Source organism: Apis florea, unplaced genomic scaffold (genome assembly GCF_048593485.1).
Source record: "Apis florea isolate Af1SG1 unplaced genomic scaffold, ASM4859348v1 contig_3517_pilon, whole genome shotgun sequence".
In the NCBI taxonomy this organism is placed as follows: Eukaryota; Metazoa; Arthropoda; class Insecta; order Hymenoptera; family Apidae; genus Apis; species Apis florea.
The window spans coordinates 520,760-544,014 of NW_028256778.1; the positions used below are offsets into that span (position 1 = coordinate 520,760).

Here is a 23,255-nt window from a genome sequence, read left to right on the forward strand (position 1 = left end):
TAGATTATTCTTTTTATACCTATTGATGGTATAAATAAAAAGATGTATTTTTCTTTCTTTCAAAAAAAAAAATTCTAACGAAATAATTTATACACGTCCCATACACGTATTCAAGTATTCAGATGGTATTTCCGTCGTGTTACGTATATAAAGATATTCCGTGCATAGGAAACAATCGTGGTCATCATTGCGTGATTAAGATTGAAAACGAAAACGCGCAAAATATAATGGGTTAATAAAAAAAAAGCCAAAGCAAAGAAAACGTTACAAAAGAAAACGTGTATCCAGAAAACGTTCAATTAAAATTGCATACCGTTTTAATTAACTCGACGGGTAAATCACCAGGGAATCGATTAATTAAAATTTCTTTGCCCCTTAATTATTATTATTATTATTATTATTATAAATTCAACGAATCACTTCTAAAAAAAACTCTAATCTTTTTTCAAAAAAAAAAAGAAAAATAAAATACAATTTTTCTCCCCCTATAATATCGTGCCCCGTCTCTTCAATCCTCGAGACGAAGATTCCTCCTGCAACGAACCAGACCATTTCCCTAATAATTGTTTTAATCTCGCGGATCGATATCAGGGAGAAGGGGAAAAAAGTGGAGGAAAGCGAATCAACTGCGCTGGCTGCGCCGAATATTCGACCGAGTTGTTGCTCCAAATACGTCACCAGTCGACATTCGTGGCGAGAGGGAAAGAGAGAGAGAAAAAAGGGCGACGCCGCTTGTCCAACAAGCGCGCTATAGTTGTTGTTTCGAAAGAAAAACAAGCAATGCAAACTTTCCTCTTACGCGATATATCATATCTCGAGTGACTCAAACTTGGAATAATCTCCGTGGATTAAAAAATATATAATTATGAATTTTTATGCGAAATCAGAAGAGTTTTCACGAATACAAAGAGAGAGAGAGAGAGAGAGAGAGAGAGAGAGAGAGAGAGAGAGAGAGAGAGAGAGAGAGAGAGAGAGAGAGAGAGAGAGAGAGATATTCGAAAAACGACGATTAACTAAAACGCGTTTAGTTAATTATTGCAATATCTTAAAAACAATGTGTCCGAACGAAATCTTTCCTTTTCGGCGAAAAATCGTAAAAAGAGAAAAAATTCGCTGGTATCGTCGTCGAACGAACGAAATTACTTTACGCGCTCACGTTCTCGTTTAACTTTTACGCTTTTACATACAGGCTTTTAATTGATTTCGGTGAAATCAATTTGCAGACAATGCGTGGCCACGTCCTTGTCGCGATTAACCGCTATCCGTAGAGGCCTATTAAGCTGATTATGGCTTTGTACCAACCTTTTGCGCGCTTGGATTCGTGTCCACCCCACCCTCCCCCCTCCTGTTCCTTAAAATTAAACGAGGGGATGACGCAACGATTTTTCTTATAAAAATTGAACGAATAATTACGTCATAATGGATCTTGGGCGCAGATTTTATTTGAAATTGAGAATTAATTTATTTGTCGGATCGATTTTATACACAATTTCGTACGAATTATTTAAATAATCTTCAATAGAAATCGAATATATGAATCAGACTCTGATAATATTGTTCATGTTACATGATAATATTTTAAATAATTAGATTGTTGAATAATTGAGGCTTAACGTTGCACGAATACAGCTTGAAGCAAGATATGCCGTGTCAAATTTAATTTTTATATATTTTCTGGGGGAAAAGAAATCGCAAAAATAAAATAACGCGTTGTGTCGTCCGAAACAACAATTTCAGACCAGTGTTGTAGCCAGATTATCCGGCTAAAGGGTGGACAAATCCTAGGTTACACGAGTTGGAAAACGAATTTTCTGGCGTAGAAGAGAATCGTATTGTATGGGATGGTTACAACTTTCACCGTCGCCACCCGGTATAATTCACGAGCGAGCATTGCATTAGCCGTGGGCAAGGCTGCCCCAAGGTTGCGCGGATTGTGTGTCATTCGCAGTTTCGCAATCGAGTCCAGATGAGAACACGCTTGCCACAGATGCCCGTGTATTTTGCTTTTCGCAATCGAATATGATCGTTGTTCCTCGATTATTCCTGTTGCACTTTCACGCTCAACTTCTCAACGTCTCGTAATCAGTGATAACGTTACCAGCCAGCTGCTAACGTAACCGATTAAATGTCGTGCTGGAGATTAATATTTTTTTTTTTTTTTTTTTTTTGAAATCGATTTTATTCTCGTAATTCGACTCGTGCTTCAGGTTACATGATGCGTTTTCCCTTTTATTCAATTGCTTGTTCATTCGTTTATGGAGATTTCAAAGATTTTAATATTAAACGACGTATGAATGTGTCGATGATCAAATATCTGATATTCAGTTAATTTATTAAAATGATGATTGGAATTTGTTTTTTTTTTTTCTTTTGTTTATCTTTCTGCAACCTCGATTTTCACATAAATCGTTGTTTCATATATATTTGTTATGGAATTACACTTCTTTTTAATAATTTCATTAACGTTTTATTATTTATAACAACTTCAGATAAATATCCAATTTTATAGGGTATAAAGATATTTCCACAAATTTCATTTGCACCACTTTAAATAAAAATCCAATTTTATTTTATGGGCTATATACGAGATACCTCCTCCACATATTTCCATTTTATTTCCATCGGTACTTTTTTTCTTTTCTTCGACAAAAAAATTCCTATTTTTCTGACAGTTCAAAGTTCATCTCACAGTTTTGGTAAGAAAACAATTTTAAATGTAAATATTTCTCTCGGTGATAATTTGTGAGAAAAATAATGTTTCTCATTCGACTTAATTTCGAGCAACAAACTGCGCTCTTTAAATTAAAGCACGATTGAATACACTGCTCATCCGCTGTGCAATCTTCTTTCATATTGCAATAGCCACGAAGATGACTTCATGAATGAGAGCAATTCGAAAAAAATATCCTATGACTAACACGAGGTGGATCAGGTGGAGTTTCGATGGATGCGATTTAATTCACGATCACGATGTTTATTCAGATCTGACGCAGATCACCGGTTATTTTCGGTTTGGTCGTGTACGTTTAACTATCGTAATCGGCAAAAGAAATCGATGGATAGGCGAACGGTGAAATCTTACGCGACTATTTTCGACTCACCTTGTACCGTGAACCTTCACCGTGACACCGATATTTCACGGGCGAACTTTATTTTCCTCCTCGAACCGCGCCTTCTTAAATATTCTTATCACTCCAATCTCTGTTCTAATAAATTAACGTCTGACCAACGATAAATCTCAATCTCTCGAAACTGGAATGTTTAACGACCAAGCTTAAAAATGAATCGTTCTTCGTTCGTGACAGGTTAATTTTCACACCTTTATGACTTTTTATTATGTAAAAAACGAATTTATAATATGTAGAAATATTCTTCGAGACGATCTTCTGTCTTTTGGAAATTTTTCTCTATCATAAAAATTTGTAAATTTTGTTTAAGTTGTTTTGAATATTCAGTAGATTGAATAATAAGCGTGTTTACGATTCTTCTAAAAAAGCATGTGTATAATTTAGCTAATCAATTAGCTATTTAAACCAATTTGTATTATCATTTGTACTAATTACTACTGGTTAATTATTACCAATTTCCGATGAGTAGAGTGGTATGCATATTTTTACATATTTTTATAAATAAGATATTCGAAACGTCAAAAAATTACGGTTATAAAATCATGAAATCACGGTTCGATTAATCAACGTGATTAAAATCAACTTCCTTCAACCAAAGAACTTTTCAAATCAATTTTTAAAATTAAATTATTAGTAAACATCGTTATAAACAATGTTTTACTAGAAATTAATAAATATATTTTATCGTGTAATTTATCTTAAGACTCGATTAAACTTTATTAAAACTAGAAAAACTTTAAACCGCTAATACTCCGTATAAAGAAAAAGTAATTTTTAACCGTTTACCTTAAACCGAATCAAATTCTATTAAAATTAGAAAAACTTTAAACCGTTACAACTCCGAAGATAATGACTTTAGAACAACGAATGGACGGTGATTAGAATCGCGGGACCTTATCCTTTAAAACGCCTTTTTATTTATCTCGATACGACTTCCGGTTCCCGAGATATCGTCGTGCAAAGAAAAAAGTAATTTTTAATCGTTTACTATCTCGGTGTCTTTATCGCGTATACTTAAGCCTCTCGTTCGCACCTCGCCTCACTGACCTATTCCAAACTCTAAACAAATGATATAATTCCTAGAAAAGCATAATACGCATTTCTAGGGAAAAAATGTAGGTCACTAGGTCGCGAGCCCATTCATAATTTCTGTATTGTGTTAAGCACGCTTTGCATCCTTATATCTCGACAACCGATTGAGATATCGGAATAAAACAAAAAGCGAGTTCAATGGCATGGATTTATCTATTTCCTGAGTCGATTTCCACGTGAAAATTTTGTAGTCTCTACTCACGATTTTTACGCGAAAAATCGAAGTAAATTCGAGCGGATGCAACGATCCATTGTTGCTATATAAATATAATTTATACATACGTTTCACGTAATATTCTTCTTTCACCGCGTTTCTCAAAATTATTTATAATATTATATTATATTATTTCAAATATTTCCGCATAAATTTTAAGATACATTGGTATCGATTGGGAATCACTGTCCCCATCATGAAACCATTATTAGTTTAAATTTCTTTCACACCAGATGTCCAATAATTTTCTACCGCCGTAATCCAATCGTTTACACCGGTCAACAAAGGTTAACAAGGCGAACGTATCGAACCCTTACGAGGATCCATATATCGTATTCGATCCAGTATGGTTAGCACGCACGGATTACGTAACCTGGAAGCAGTAAATTCTGGCCAGTATGCGTGCACACGTTTGCCATAGTCCGTTAACTAACGACACGAACAGTTTGTCACGATGCCTCACGAATCCACTCGCTGCCAACCTTATCTTGCCCGTTTACCGCCCTATTATCAAAAATCCCGAGGAAAATCGAGGCAGAGGGCGGTTCGACTCGCCGGCAAAATCTTGCTGGAACGAGGTTTAATCCGAGGTGGAAAGGAAGTTTAACCTGGCACCCGATAACTCGCTAATGTATGATAATTACGAGGATCTTTTCTCCTCTCCCGATTCCCTTCTTCCTTTTTTCTCTTCTCATCCACACAATTCATTGTCCGATTTAAATTCGGTTGAGAAATTTAGAATGGACATTTTTTTCAATTAAGTTGTAAATTATATTTCGTGATAGAATTCGAATCGATCGACTTTTTCTTTTTTGTGGTGTACCTTTAATGGTTTTATTGCGCAGGTTTTTTTTTTAATAATGCATAACGGTAAATTGGTGTATAATAATATCGAATTGTCTGTTGCTTATTAAGCAACATAAAATGTTCCAACGTCTTAATAACTCGAATTGCTTATATAAATAAATCTCTACATTTATATATATATATCGATTATTTTTCTCCAGGACAGGAATTAAAATTTCAACCGGCCAAGTCCTCTTTTATCACGGAAACGTTTGTATACTGGAAGAAGTACCGCAACTCGATTTCGAACGTGAGGGGACAAGGACCGTTTTCTAGCCGGTGAATGCAGCTAACTGTAAACGATCCGCGGTCAGATATTGGAATTTTGGTTTTGACAATTTCGCGAACTCGAAAAGGCGTCCCATTATCTGGAAATTAATAAATCCTTACGAACGTTCGCGAAAACACAGGGGGATCGTCACAGAGCGTGGCCCTTAAATTAAAACGTCCCATCTAAAATTTCATTTTCATTTTCCTCCTTGTTTGATGAACAAATTAGTCTTCTAAATCTAAATCCACTGATTCGAATGGATTTTCTTTCATTGCTTACAAAAAAAAAAATGTGTTTTTGGAATTCTATCATTATCGTTTTATTCTTTCTTTATCATATTTTATCAATTCAATCCTTTATCGTTGGTTGGTTGTTACTGCAAAAATGGGCAATAATGGAATAGGATGCGTTTTAAATATCCCTAGGATGCGCTTCTTATTTATAGCCAGGATTATCGATAAGTTTTACCAAGAAAACTGTATTAAATAGATTCGAATAATAATCTTTTGGAACAAATTGGTTACACCGCTGCATCTGCGTCACGTCTCGTGACGTCTTCATTGGAAAACATTCGTTTTAGTTAGCAAACTGTTTGCACAGATGTACTTGGGAAGAAGAAAAACTGGCAAAATCGAGAAATGTTGAAAACACAGACATTACAAACTAGTAAGTCTCGCATATTAACATCGGATGAATTTTGTATATTTTTATCTGCAATTTATTTCAATTTGATCGCATTAACATCGTTATTTCAATATTAAAAAATATTTAGATTTTACAGTTTCATTAATTTGAAACAATTCAATTAATTCAACCAGTTAAATTTTTTTCAATCTCTTACGAAAACTATTATTCCAACTATGTACATTTCGAGTGAAAGTTTCAAAATATCCCATGCGCTTACATAATATATAGAAAAAGAAAACAAATTTAGACTAGAAACTTTAAATTTCTGCCTCTCAACGCGAGAAGAAGGAAATAAATCGATTCCTCCAAAACAAACACCGCTCGCCGTAAAAATTCTCCGTCTTTCGAAATTTTCGTGATTCGATAAATTCGAGGCTGCATCGACAGGGTGGCGAGAATATCCGAGAACGATGACCGCCCACAATTCCATCCTGGATTCCTCTGGCATTTCGACGAAATTAATCGGTTTCACCATTATCGCGATTATTATCGTCTCTCGTTTCCCGCGTCGATTCGACGGAGATCGGTCAAATTCCTTTCGCGAAATTGGTAATGTTGGAAAAGCAAATGGCAGTGGATGGTAAGTGGCGCGTGATTCCGGGCGGACCAGTTTTCCTAGGCTGCAAGAAACCCGATCTTGCGTCGGTATCTTGGGAATCCGACGAGTTTCACACTTCGGATGTATATTCCTTTCTCGGATATATACACCACCGATTTCGTCATAAATCTTTCTTTCTTTTTTCTTCTAAACGCGCTTGCTCGAGTTCCTCGTCGATCGAAAATGAGTCGAATAATTATTATTATCGACCGAGAATGTTGTTTTGCAGGAGCGAGGATGCGAAAGGAAGGAATATCTGATTAAATAAAAAAAAAAAAAACAGGCGATTTCAACGTTCACGATTGAAACGAAGTAGAATCGAAACTAAGGAAGTTGAAGATATCAAATCTAAAATATAACGTTAAAATACTATAATTTATATTATAGTATGAAATATCGTACAATATTATTAAAGTACAAGAGAATTGGATCGAGCCACCCCACTCGTTTACGTTAAACCGCCATTGAGAAACGACTCTCTTTTCTCCACTCGTCATCCTTTTTTCCCTTGACGCTATTATTCTACGCGAAAAACAAGAGAAGCTGTTGAAAGCAATCGAGATGTAATAGCCGCAATGATCGACTGCATCGAATACGCGAGTGGCATCTGATGCGAGGAGGAGAAGCCAGAACGGAAGATCGGGGGGGAGGAGAGGCGAAATGGATCCTCCTCCTCCTCCTCCACCGGTGGAGAAGATCCGCGAGCAGCTGGCTTATAAAGGAATGCCCGTCGAGGGTCGAGAGTCGGCTCGTCAAGGAGGACGATTATCGAGTTGACTTCAATCGAAATGCACGCGTCTGAATTGCCGTCGTGGAACACCGTTACACCGAGGAGGGCAACGCTGGAGAGAGAGAGAGAGAGAGAGAAAAAGAAACACGGCTTTGGAGCACCGCTTCCGCCGCCACGTGTACGCACTAATAATAAAACGTGCCAATTATAAGCTGATAATTAACCGAGGCCGCCCTCGATGTTGCGATAAAAGGATTTCACCGAGCTTTTCCACTCGACGATGGAAAATTTATTGAAATTAACGCGGAAACATCGGTTGAAATATCGATACCGCACCGGTTTTTACCGAACTTGTGCAAAGAAGATAATATTCGATGGTATTTGCGCCCAAGTGTTCGAGAAAAATGTAAAAATTGTTTTACGAAGATGCTTGGTTTATCATTGTTCTTCTCGTAAATGTGTAAATGGATAGAATTTAAAAATTTACGTATTAAAAAAAATTTAAATTATTAATTATCATTGCAAATATTCGATCCTCTGTGTAATACTTTTTTTTTTTTTACGATAGTCAATTAATTGGTTTATTAATAATTATTTAGTGGAATATTAATTTAATTTCCGAACGATGTAATATTTCTACGGAGAGGAGAGGAAAACACGAGCGTTCCGCTCGGTGTCCGGGAAACGACTCGTTAAATCGATGTTTTGGATCGAATCAAATGTTACGATTTCGTATGTCAACGTTCGTAACAATACTATTATAATATATATATATGTTACTTATTACGATTATTTATCTTTGTTATTTCTTACTTTATACGTTATTTGATTAAAAAAATAACACGAAAAAAATAACGTTAAAAATAACTTTTTTAAACGATACCACTGATTCGAAAATTTCCATATTAAGCATGAAAAAAAAAAAAATAACATTTAATAAGATCCAATTCGAGGTCCGATACTTGTTCGAATAATATTTCAAAGCAATCCTCCGTATTAAAAGACGCAAGTGTTAAAGTCAACTACGTATTCCAAATGGCAAGCTTGAAAAGGTTAAACGGTGCAAATTAAAAGCATTCCTATACGTTGACACTATATCATTGCGCGCATAGGTCTCTTCGTTACCGACATTCGTATGCACACTTGTATATCACTCATAATATTTCCTACATCCAAACAAATCGACTGCTAATATAATTTAAATTTAATTTCAACAACGATAATTTACGAAATCGCGAGCTCAGGTAAGTGTTTTTCTTGCCACGTTATCGGTGGTTATCGACGAGCAACCACCATGTTAATTATCGGTAACGACGGTCACGTGCCTTATTGTTCGGCGCACAACAGGCCGATGCGCTCGCCGGAGAACGAACAATAATTACCATCGCTTAAGGTACACCCGTTGCCGTCTATGCGTTATTAATGTAACGCAACAATTGATCGTGTGAGACGCTGTTGTTCACGGCGTTCGCACGATCAATACGAATCGTTACGCTTTCTCACGACACTTACGATTCGCGACAAATGGAATGGACCGATCTTTTCGCCTATTCTTCGTTCCTTTTTTTTTGTGAATTCATTTGTGAAATTTTGGAAACATGTGTTTGGAAACGACTAGATACACGTGGATTTAAAAAATTATTACATTTGAGGAAATTTTAAACTTTCTTTTTCCTTACTTTTTGTTTTATAGAAATTTAATAATGGTTCTTGACTCGAAAAAGTACGTTTCTTTTTTTGAAGATTGTAAATTACTTGCGAATAAATTATAATAAATTATAATATTGAAAGGATGGATTCGAATTTTTTATTTTTAAGTTAAAATACTTTCTATTTCTGAAACGAAATACGATACGATACGATAGATACATCTAAATTAGGTTATTGGTTTTTGATTCGATCTATCAAATTGCAAAAAGAAAATTGTTGTGTGTAAAAAAATATGTAATGATATCTTTTTATCACGTCACAGTAATTAGAAATACTAGATTTTTCACGATATAGTACAATAACGAGCCTTATTCCAAGGTTCACGATTCGATTATTTCCAGTACCAGGTTGCGGTTACCTCTTACATTATCGATTTGTAATTAACTTTTATCCACAAGCTCAACCTCAAACCCTAAAAATAGCAAATCCTGTCCTTTTTTTTTTTTTTTTTTTGCGCTCACTTTCACGCGCCAAATCGAGAGAATTCCTTATCGTCTCGTTCAACCCCATTAAAACGAAATTTCCCTACAGAGAGTAGTTAATTAAACCACTTCTGGAAAGTCCAAGTCGCATATAACCCTTCCGGTTGGGTGGAATTGCAACGCGCGCGCGATTCCAAGCGCATCGTTTCGCCACGGCCGATGGCTTCCGGGCGAAATTCTAGTTCCCCTTCGAACACCGCTTACGTAACGTTGCTTATGAATACGTAACAATACGCAAAGTGAGGGCGCGGCGGGGGAGGAATTGCGAATCGTGGCAGAAGGAAAACTCGCCAATTCCTCGATGTTAATCAGGAGAATAGCGAGCCTGCCCTCCCTTTGTTGATAAGAAATGATATTTCATCCTACTCTCGACTTGACTCTCTTTCGAGAGTCAATCTGTTTTTTTGAAAATAATGTCTCGTGCGAATAAGATTAGATGGTTAAGATGGTAGAAGATGGGAGTGAAATCTTGAAATTAGGGGTTTGAGACGAAATATTAAGAAGAGAGGTTGTATTTCACCTATTTTAAAAGAGTTTATCGTAAAAATTGTATCGTAAAAAAATATTATTCGAAAATGATATCACGCTTAAGTCATGATTATAAATGTTCTATTTGTACACGGATTCGAAAATAAGTGGCAGAAATTCCAATATAAAGATAGAAATCTTATATTTAACTGGTGTGAGTATATATAAATCGCAAGCAATTTATACAACAATGTAATTATATTATAATACGAAATGCTTATTTCGTTGAAATTCACTCGATATATCTTTTATATCTGATCAAAATTTTGCATCACTCGAAAAAATAAATATATTTATTTCTACTCATCTATTTCAAAGATCTATTAATTTCTCTTTTTTTTTCTTTTTTAATGGAGCTATACAAACACTTCTTTATAACATTTTAAACATTACAAGACATCTCGACACTTTAATTACAATTTAATACTTTCGAAACTTGTGTCTACAATATACATATATTTTTTAATAATTTTATTTATAAAATATTTTCACTAAGCAAGTTTTATTTCGAAAACTTTCGGCGACAAGTACGTGTCAATTAGTACTCCTTCCTACAAGGAAGGAGATTAACTACAGCGTTACAATTCTTAGAAGATATGGGGTTCAACAAAAGCTATCTCGTCTAAGTGATAAACGCAACATTTACCACGATATATAGATCGATTAACGCACCGCCTTTCGATCCCCGCCTCGAATCCGCTTCTGAAAAATGCAATGAGTTAAACGTTGAAAAATCCGAACCCGCTGCCAAAGGTTTCATTCTTCGAAGGCATTTGGCAGTCGGGCGGATACTAAAATTGACAAAGTGTACGCGTCTAAATTACCGTGAACCGGCCCAGTCGCAATGCGAAAGCGATAGAAATCAACCGGTGACTTTGGGACGGGTGCCAAAGCGGTCGGTGACATTCTAATCAAGGGTAAAAAGATCGATTTATCCGTCCCCTTCGTTCGCGTATGGATAATATTCTTTCGCTTTAAAATCTCGAGGTAATAAGAAGAAACGTGTTCCATGTGCTTTGTCGAAGTATTAACAGTTGGATTTCCTTCTTCCAACTGTTATTAGATCGAAAATTAGCTTGGATTTCTAATAAATTAATAACTTAAGTACGAAACTTTTTAGATAGACACTATCATTCTCTGCGGAGACATTAATGGCAAAGATAAGTGATAAATAATTATCTATCGCTTGTCTGCAAGTAATAATATCTACTCAATCAACGATCTAACAAAGGGATAATAACGTAATAAATATAAACCTATAAATAGTACAATGTGTATGCATCCATCTTTTAGATACTTATGTAACAAGAAATCAAAGATTACTACGCCGTTTTATCCAAGAAATCTTATATATATCCCTCCATATTCCCTATATCCGCGTATTTTCAATTCTTATTTTCTCTTCTTTTCTCTCCGCGAAATAAAGCTTGGAAAAATAATAGTGATTCTCCTTTATTCCTTATACTCTCCCTTTTCAACTATTACAGTCTCATCGAATTCGGGAATCTTATTCGGGAGGAAGAGAAAAAAGAGCGCTCTTCTTGTTTCTATGTGGCGAACGCTATGTGGTCGTGCAACGCTATTAAAATGGAAATTTCATCGAGCGTCTTTGGGAGAGGAATACGCACACACTGTGAATACGCATACCAGCGGCTGGAAATAAGTACTGTTGGATAGACTTTGCACGGTGAATATATAACAGATATAAACAGGTTCACCTTTAAGCGTTTAAACTGGTATATTCAATTTTCACGACCACCTCGGTTAGCTGGAACGATCGATAATTTACCGAAACTGTTTGTCCGTTTTCGATGAATCGTAAACGTTCGAATAATTCACGGTTTGTTCGCGATTGTCGGGAATCGTATTCACAATCGATGCCACGATAACAACTTCTTGAGAAATAATTAGAAAATTATTTAGAAATCCAAAGATTTTGATTTTTTATATTTTTAATTACTAAAAAAAAAAAAAAAAAGGTCCACGATATTCTTGGCGAAAATTAATTACTCGAGTATTAAATTAATCGAGAAGAAATTCTACGATTCCTCGATCTATTCGATCGAAAGATAATAACGCTGGGAAAATTATAAAATTCATAGAAAATCTTTCATCGTTGTTAAGATAAAATATTTATTATTTGCACTATCTCGTTTCCTTAGGCGTTACTAGACGTAAATTACAGGCGTACGGTGTTCCATTGCGCGATTGTATATAACAACGACAGCCCAGTGGCAATAACGATGACAGAAACAGTTGCGAGCGGTTGAATTATCGTCGGCTTCTGGAATGCGATATCGAAGAGCGGTGTCTGCGAGGGAAGGTTGCCACGCGAATTTGTTCTTGATAACGTGGTGAAACCACGTGACCGTCGCGTGAACAATCAATAAAACTTTCTCCTAATGGGCCCTCAACGAAATTACAAAAACCCGTTATTCTATCGATTGTTATCGATGCACCACTCACTGTACGTGCTCTTGCAAGTTATTCCGGTATATCGTTCGCGTATGAAGAAGAAGAAGAAGAAGAAGAAGAAGAAGAAACTCGATATATATATATCGTAATAACACCTCATCTGTACAAACGACGCGAAAGAACTTTCGGATTAACGTGTTCGTCATCGTTAAATATCGTGTATCGAGTATAAGGTAGCGAGCGATCTACTTTCTTCCACTTACTTTTTTTTCAATAGAGAATACAAAAGTATCGAAAACGAGAACACGCCTGTGGGCCACGGACGAACGTTTAACCGACCGAGAGGATTCGCGAAATGTATAGGGTGTCCTTACTTTTTGCAATTATTTTATTTCTTAAATTGTGCGAGAATCGAGTATATAATTTTTTAAAGAAACTTTTTGATCCTTCTTGCGAAAAAAAAAAAAAATAGGGACATCGTACAGTAGATGACTTCAATGAAATCAAATATAATCTACCAATTTTTTTTTAAAAAAATAATAAATTAGATCTCCTATATTTATATGATACTTACTTTTATTACGTGTAACAACATATAGATACAATTAATTTGCAGGAACAAAATAAGGACACCCTGTATAGCATCGAGTGATTTCAATAGAAAGATAAGAACGGATATAGCCTATCAATCCCTAAAAGATATCAATCTAACTTTAAAATACGGTCGTAATAGTCGGAACACGTGGGAGGTAATCGCCTCTATCGAACTAGAAAGCCTTTGTTTCCGTGCGTAAAACCGCGAAATATCATTTGCGAATAGCATGGAAATAATTCGTTGGCCGAGGAACAGGAAAGAAGAAAATAAAAAAGGAAATGTGAGAATTTAACGACGATATATTCGATATTTATTCGAGAATGAGATATATGTCGCGTGCCGTCGAGAAATAGAAATTTATTAACCAGACTGATAATGTATACCGTAACCTTGCGAAGGTGAAGATTATTAGCAATCGGGAATAACGAGAAAGAGAAAAGGATAGACATCTACCGGTTCAAATGATAATTTGCCACAAAACTAGATGATCCTCGCGCCATCTATAATTCAATCGTTATGTAACGGTTTTTTTTTTTTTTATTACTGTATGCTAATGCTTGAATCTGAAACGAGATTTTTTCGATTTCACGTTATAAATAAAAAATGGAAATATATTAATTTATGTAAATATTTATACATTTAACACAGTTAGAAGATTGGATTCACTTTTAATGAATATTTATAGATATACTTTGATTAATTATTATGATTTTAATGTAAGTCGTTTTTTTGGAAAAAATTGACAAAATGAATAATTCAGGTATAATTTTATCGAAAAAATTCATCTTTCTTAATATGTTTTAACATAATTAATATTTAATAGATCAAAAGTGATCAGAATTTATTATATACCTCGTTACTCAATCATTCGCAATACAAGTAAATTGTAAATAAGCAAATTAATAATTTTCTTTAATCTAATTTTAAATTTCTTTCATTTGAAATTATATTTATATAGTAAAAAATATTATTTAAAATGAAAATTGATAAAAATGAATTATTTCAATGCTCGAATTGATTCAAATGAAAATTTAAAAAATAAAAAAATGAAAAATGTTCAAGCGCGCGATGCTTATCTCTATCAAAAATGTAAAACAAATTATTGGAAAAAATTTCATAAGATTTCATTTCAAAATGAATAAAAAATAATAATTGAGTAATATTCTAAAAAATACAAAAGTAAAAAAAAATAAAATAAAAATAATATTCTAAAAAATAATTTTCATTCGCTATTAAAAATCGAAGATGGAATTATAAAATTCTCCAATGTATATTCAATTCGTCCAATAATAAAGATAATTCTATCATCTATCTCGAGACAAAATTCTACGTATTTCGTAACGCAAAACTACACGCATTTATTCTGCAATTTCACGTAATTATCGGTGTGATAAATGTCACAGCAGCAATTGCAATATAATTTATACCATCCAAACGAGCCTCGTGTACATCCTTGGTATTTTGAAGTCAATGTCGCCATCATAAGACCAATTAATTTCTAAATCGAATTAGTCATTCCTTTTTTTTCTTTTTTTAAAACGTTTTATAAATGGCATCAGTCAATCGATCGGTTGAAAAATAAGTAACGTATCAACATTTATTCTTCAATGTATCGTTGGATGATTACGAGTCTATAATTAACGTTCGCATCGTGGAAACTTCATATACGGTCGAGAACAACGAAAAAAAAAAAGTTTCAGATTTTTTTAACAAAGCGTATGCCTCGAAATGTTCTAGTTTTTCAAACTAGTGTAAATCAGAAGTTAAAATTGATTTTTCTTCTATTTTTTTCTTTTTTTTTTTTTTTTTTTTTTTAATGACATCAGAAACGAGTTTTTTTGCGATTCTAAAAGCTGCCTGTGTATAAATATCGTGTATATTGAAACGGTATTCTAATAATTGCAAATTATAAGAAAAAAATTTAATAGATTTTTTCATGTTGTTTTTCTTTTATGCATAAAAATTGAAAAAGTGAAAAACTTGATAGGTTTCAAGATAACTTCAACAAGACCAGCTTGCTACAAATATATTAAAAAACTAATTTATCAAGTTTTTTCTTTGTTGCTAATTTTTATTTACAATTGCATTAAAAACTACCTATATTATTTTTTCCTTATTTTCTCTATGCCATTCTTATTAAAATAAATGAATTAAATTATATCATTGAACTTTAATAATATATGAAAAGATTTTTTAACTCTTAAAAGACAAAAAAAACTTTATATAATCCAATAAAAAAATTCATATACAAAACAATTGAAAAACGCAAGTATAGATTACGATAAACGATACGATAAATTGCATACACAAAGGTATTACATAAACCTAATCTAATGAATTATGAAAAACAAATAACACATTATACACTCTTGTACTTTTTTCATTTTTTTTTATTATCTTCATCTAGAATATCGTTCACTCTTTGGACTCAAAGAAAAATTTCTTGTCACACGACATTAATGACACTTAAGCGGATTTACTAAATGATTTCTCGTTTGCGACGAGAAGAATAGATATACCAGAGAAGAGAAGAATTCATTCTAACGACACTCTAGACTGTCTTAAATATGTTCAAGTATCTGTGGCGCGAACGTTTTAAAAAAAGAACCCTATCGCCCAATTTCAACGCAGCTTCAAGTACCACGATACGCATAATTAATGAGTCAAGTTAAGCAAAGCAATCGAGTGAAACCTATTCATCCAAGTAAAATGTCCCTTAACGATCGAGCTTGATTATCTTGTTACCACACGAGCCGAGACATCGTTCCATTTGTTCGTACGCCGAATCGTATGGTTTCATCGAAACGAGAATGGTGGTTAAACCATCTATGAAGAAGCTCATCAACATTCGACCGACCCACTTTCCCACCGATTAATTAAAACCATTTATCGTTTTTCTCTCTGTGTTCCATTTCACGATTTTCTCTTAATGGGAAAATGTAGCTCATAATAGGATATCAATGAATCGTTCGAATCGATTGGAAAATACTGGCGGTTGTTTTAAAATAATAATAATAACCGTTATTAATCACCGAGTCAAAGATGTGGGAATCACTTTTGAAAAATCCAATTATAATATGCAAATGAAAATTGATTTTGAAATATGTTATAATAACTATCTAATATATTAATAAACATAATATAATTATAAAATGTTCTAAAAATCAAGTAAAAATTAATAAATATATATATTTTTAGATTATAGAAATATGAATCCTTTATATATTTTGAAGATATCTGTATTAAAAAAATTAAACGAGAATTTGGAAAAATATGTTTAATAGAATTTTTTTTTTTTTTTTTGTTAAGATTATGATATGCAAAGCTGAATGCCACATAAAAGAACTGTTGTTTGTAACAAAAATTCCAACATGATTGTGTCAAGTCCGCAAACAAACAATGCATCAGTAGCGAATACTAGAAGAGTGCAGCCTACGTAAAGTCTTACAATGTCGCTATTAACGGTAGTCATCATCATTCGTGCAACATGCAATGCAAAGAGAACTCCTTAAAAGTGATTCAGAACTCATAGATTAAATTTTTAAATTTTTTGATCTAATATAATAAGAAAAGAAAAAGAAAGAAATATAATAAAAAAATATAAATTAATATAATAAAAATAATATAAATGTAATAAAAGTATAAATTAATATAATAACATAATTAGTTATAAATATAAAAATAAAACTAGAAAATTTATGCCATTATGAAATGCATTTTTAATGATGAACGATAACACTCAAAAAAAAACTACTAAATTAAATTCTATTTTTCTATTACAATTTTATATCTATTTCTCAATTTCATTGGCTAATTACATCTTTATTCTTCTCATTGAAAATCATATCTGATTAATTATCTATCATGATTTAATTACGGAAATTATTTGTGAAACGAGCATATATATATACACACACATACTATACTATAGTATCTATATATCTATATATACGTATATATATATCTATATATATGTATCTTATATATATATATATATAAGTATATCTATATATACTTTAAACTATACATTAGCCCGGCGTGGTCTTTGTCCCAAAAGCAGAAAGAAAAAAAAAAGTCAGGAAAAGGAAAGAAAGGAAGAATACGAACGAACGTAGAACAAATCGAAGCGATGGTTGCTTTCGTGAATCGATGTCGGGAGCATTCGTATTCTCCTGACCAAGAACGGAAAATACATGGAGGGAAAATCGCGATCAAAAACGGGCGTCGATGAAGAATTGGGTCGTGGCATAGTCTCGAAAAATGACCAGGAAAGAAGGAACAAAAAGACGGGTAGAGGGGAAAAGAAATCGTTGATCGTGAAACGAAGAGAAATAAACGCGATTGAGCAAAAATGGATGCCCGAAACAACCTGTCATGATGCTCATCTTTGATGGTCTAGTTCCGTACTTTCTTCTAATATCATGATCACACTGTTTCTCGATTGAGGTTAGATTTACATAAACGACGCGATACAATTGAATTCGCAAGGATAATTCAGCATCTTTTCGTAACACGATCATCGTATTATATTATTAAAGTAAAAAATAAAAATATAAAAATTAAAGCGACTTACAAATGTTGAAATATGTTGCGATGTAGATATTAATTTAAAATCACAAAATAACGTTAAAACATCACTTTATCCACTTTCAATATTATAAAATTATTAAAGCTAGATGAACACGAATGACGCAGTACTATTGCGAATTCGCAAAGACAATTCGGCATTTTTCGTAACGATTTTTATAACGATTTTCAGCGAATTGTACGATCGAATTATATGTGTTATGTTATTAGAAACATAGAACGACTTACAAATGTTGAAATATGTTATAATGTAGATATTAATTTGAATTCACATAACGTTGAAATATCACTTTATACCACTTTCAATATTATAAAATTACTAAAGCTAGATGAACACGAATGACGCAGCACTATTGTAGCTTCGTAATATTTCGGCATCTTTCGGCAATTTCCGTAATGGAATCGTACGATGTAATACGGAAAATACCGAATAGTGCCGAATTGTCGTTGTAAATATCTATAATGATATTGTTATTTGTGTGCAGTTAACCTTAGAAATACAGTACATTTATCGAATCATATAACCGTTATTGCAATAATAAAAGTCATTTGCATCGAACCTAAGCAGCTTTTCTATTTTCCATTTTCCGATAATATTCAAACTACACTTCGAAAATAGAACGATTTCGAAATGGCGATTAACTGAATAACGAAAAAATATTATGTATTTTATCTCGATATCTCGAAACAGTCTTTAGAATTTTTCTTTTTATTAATTTCGATAATTTGAAATATATAAATCATCCCGTAAGTATTATCTGTTTAAAAGTACAGTTTCAGTTACAAAGAATTATTATATATCATTTATTATAGATTCGTTAATTGGTAAGTCAAAAATCTTGTCAGAGTGCAACCATTATTGTCTTTCTTTTTAATTATTGTTAAAAAGAAAATTTTTGTTATAATTAAGGATTAATAAATAATATTATTGAAAGTTTCTGATTGAAACAGTTATGAGGAATCTAAATGATGCAAAAACTGTTACGGATGAAAGCCTATATCGGTTCAAGTTACGGTTCCTTAGACTGTTATTATATCAATTCTATAGCAGTTCTACGTCCGTTCTGTTCCGGTTTAAAACGGTTTTATAGTTGTTTCTATATACTATAAGAGCTAAAACTAGAAACCTGAAATAATTCTGAATCACGATTTTATTATGAAGTTACACAAAGATAGAAAACACAAATTTTATCATTCTCTCTTTTAATTTAGTTCTTTCTATACAAATAAGAAAATGTAACACATTGCCAATGTGATCTATTTTAAGTAAAAACAGTGAAAAGACAAAGAAAAAGAAACTGTTCAGGCCAATGAATTTACTTTCGTTGTCCAGTTTACTTTTGTTATTTTATTGAATTCAAGACAATAATGGAAAGTGATGGAAAGGGACAATTCAACAGTTTATTACATAGATATTGCATGACTAACTTTGATTTTAAAGTGAAAATTTTTTATGATTATCTTTTCAATTTTCAAAAATACTACGTTAACAAAAATATCAATGCCAATAATTTAATAATTTTGCCAATTGTTATCATATTTGAAGTCAGGCAAAAATATTTGATACAACAATATTACCAATAATATTATCACTGCATAATAATATTATTTTAACAATTCCTTTGAAAAACTTAGAATATTAATTTTCCTTTCTTACAAATATATGCTTGCTTGAAATTTCAAATAATGTATATTGCATTCATTGTTAATAGATAATAATATCATAATTTGCTAAATACTTATTAATAAAACTGTTTCACTTATACGACAATTGTATATATATTTTTTAAACAAATCTAATATATTTTTACAAAATAAAAAAAATCTGAAAAATTTCAATAAAATATAATATCAAAAATATACAGAAATATAAAAATATAATTAAATAAATCAATTGAAAATACAACAGAAAATCCTCATAATGTTTTATATTAAATTTACAATTAGATCTACAAATCTGTTCGATTCGTTTTCTTTTCTTATGAATTTTCTTCAAGCAAGAATCTCGAAGACTCAAAGGTATTAAGGGGAAGAGAACCTGTTCGAATACGTTTCGTTACGTGTTCGTTACAGCACGTAATGCGTTATGCAAGACCGATAAAACGAAACTCGAACGGCCACGGTACATACGGTCATCGTGATTAATTAAACGCTTTCTTCGAAACTCGGCAAAGTTTAACCCGTTTCATCACGTTTCAAACGCGATTCGAGGAACGATTTCGCTCCTTTTAATTATGCGTCGTTAAGAACGATCAAAGTAAGATAGCTCAAGAAAATGGTCAATGAGGACACTCGTTCGTTTCTCATTTTCGATGGAGGACTTGCAATATACTGGATGCTTAGTTAATTGTGATAAAGAAATGATAATTCTATATTAAAAATATGGAAAAATAATTAATTATCTATCTGAAGTCTTTTTCTTGACGAAATTGAATTTGGAAATTTTTCAAGTGAATTTTGATTCATTTTTGACTGAATACGAAGACATAATTGAAAAAAGGGTTATTCTATATGCGAAATAAATAAATGGAAAATATAAAATAAAATTTTTTCATCTAGAAACACGTTATCGAGGAAATTGAATTTGAAAAATTCGATGATTATTTTTTCATAGATAGATATTTAATAGATGTTTAATTTTATTTTTCTAGAAAAAAAAAGCGACTCGAACAAAAAATTCTATTTTATATATTTTTACTTTTGTACGTAGAAATTATTTATTGACTATAACTTTTTCTTACTCAAGCGAAAATTAACTAAAATTCATTTTTATTTAAAAAAATATTGAAATATTGATTATTAGAATTCGAATGAAAAATTTTTTCTATTTATTTTTACATATAAAATTTTCCTTATATTATCAATCATTAAAAACTCGCAATTAATGATTTGTCGTAGATTTATCTTCAATATTCTCGATTATTATTCGTTTTTATTCTTCGTTGCTTATTATTTTTTTTTCCAAGAATCGACATATCAATCACGATATTAGCACGTCAATAAATTTTTCTAATTAAAATGTTGAAGTGTCGATACGAAGATTTTTTGCCGAGATAACACACGATTCTTTTGAAAAAATTTATTTCAACTTGGATTCAATTTAATCATTTATCGTGAAGTTTATCTTCGAATAATAAGTGGAAATTAAAATCTTCGCCGAGGAATAATTCAGAAGAAGTAATCGAGAAGAGGAATGAGACAGCTTATGCAACAAGTATAAGAGTCGGGAGTTTCCAGCTTTTCAGCAAAGCTGAAGACGAAACTTCTTGGAAAATTCTAGACAATGTCTATCGAGTTTTTGTGACAGAAGTAGGCTAGAATTAATAATACGAAATCTTGATGTCGTTAATGTAACTTTAAAACAAAGAAATTAATAATTGACAACGGAAGCTTATTTTTTATTATATGGAATTTTATCTTCAACTTATTTCGATAGAATTTCTAAATAAAAATTATCGTATCGATAAATAATTGTTATGGAATCAACCTAATATCGATTCTGTAGAATTATTCATTTTTTCTTAACTTTTTCCTTAAAAATAGCCTTAAATTATTTTCATAATGAACGTTTCCATTATTTAAAGAAAGAAAAAAAAAATTCCATATAATTGGATGAAAAATGTTTGTTATTTCTAATTGACGAAGACGGCTACCAGTCGTACCAGCTGTAAACCTAAAAATACTCCACCACTCATGGATATTACAAAGGTACGAGAACACACGAGAATATTAGCATAACGACTACTATTTTTTAATAAACTCTGTGGCCAAGAGGTACACGCGTATTTTTGCAGAATACTTCAGTATGATCCCTCTGCATATATACGTATACGTATACACATGTGTTCCAGATAAAACCAGATAAATTTCACTAACATATTTAGAATATCATTATGAAAAATCTTATTATTTAAATTCTTTATATAAATAGTCGTGATTGTAAATAAAAGTAAAACACAATTTTAAATGAACAATCATATAACGGAAATAAAACATTTTTCCTTTTTTTTTTTTTTTTGTTCAAAATTACCTCTCAAATCTACAGGCACAATCTTTTCATCTTAGGGACACCCTGTATGCACTCTACTTATAGATTCCAGAATTCACGTGGAGTATTCTAAACGCTATAATGCAGTCCATATACAACGTATCATAGACACTGGATATCTCTTGTTCGCGAAGAATGGTCGCTCGAAATGGAGAGTAACGTATGCAACATACAATTCGGTTAAATCGCGCACAGGAAATGGAAAGAACAAAACACGAAACCGGCGAGGATGGACATGGCGCGCAAGCAAAACGCACCGAAAATAGCCTTCTCATTTTCATTTAAACACCGTGCCTAGCCGTGTTTTCTCGGCGAGAATTCACGAGAATGTGAAACATTATGGTACACGCGAGACGACAGATAATCGAAACCGCGTCGCGGTTTCAATAATGCGACGTTATTGACGTTCCCCGAATGTTCGTCGATGATGGAAGACAAGACAGTGACGTTTACGTAATGGAATTATCGTTTTCATTAATCATGCATTTACTTTTCCTTCTCTACGTTCATGTTCTTGAACTTGTATAATGGCAGGTGAAACGAGAATCACGTATCTTCCAGTAAAATTCATCTTCATTATTATATAATAATGATACTGATTTTTTTTTTCATTCTTTTTCCGATTTAAATTATTATGAATGAAAAATAGGAAGGCACTTGCAGATCTTATTCATTTTTCAATTTAGCAATCCTTACAAGTTATCTAAAATAAAATATATATATATATATTATGAAATCTGTATGATAATATAATTTGAATAAACGTATTTAATCTATTAATAAAATTATTTTAAAATTATTTAATAAGTAATATTCTTTAATGCAGCATTATATTATCTTAATAAATATAAAAATAAATATTAAAATTAATCACCTGTTTCATACGTTAAGGAAAATAATTTTATCAGAAAATGATATACACAAAGTAAATTTTCCTTATATGTCTATAAGTATGACATATCCAATATGAGAATCAGTGTTCTGGAAACGTGTGCCCCAAAGGATTAAATAAACATTTTCTACCAAGAAAATATATATATATATTTTCAAATATATGTTGAGCTACATGGCGAAAAGACAGCATGAGGAAGCGTTTCAATTCCATAAAACGAACCGGTACCACATGAGCTCTCAATTCCCTGAAGTGCGTGGTCATTTTTCATATCCTCGTTTATTTCGGATGAAACAAAAATGAAATTTCTCAAATATTTACTTTTATACTATATGTCAACGAATATATACTATAAGTTAAGACTCGATTGATTTTAATTGCACCAGTTAATCGTGTGAAAAAGATATCAGTCGTATTTTTGTCCATCATCGA

The 23,255-nt window shown here is 32.3% G+C and overlaps 1 protein-coding gene across 5 annotated transcripts in view; it reads right to left on the reverse strand.

Annotated features, from left to right (window-relative positions):
* LOC100869407 (uncharacterized) overlaps positions 1 to 23,255 on the reverse strand; it is a 65,571-nt gene that overhangs the window by 18,355 nt on the left and 23,961 nt on the right. The window contains exon 1 of one of the 5 annotated variants that reach the window (XM_031919999.2): positions 18,112 to 18,247. The exons of 3 other annotated variants lie outside the window; for them this stretch is intronic. The gene's annotated coding sequence lies outside the window, so the exon portion shown is untranslated. Of the gene's footprint in view, positions 1 to 17,869; positions 18,248 to 23,255 lie in introns of those variants that run through there. One more of the 5 variants, XM_086913954.1, reaches the window with a different exon arrangement.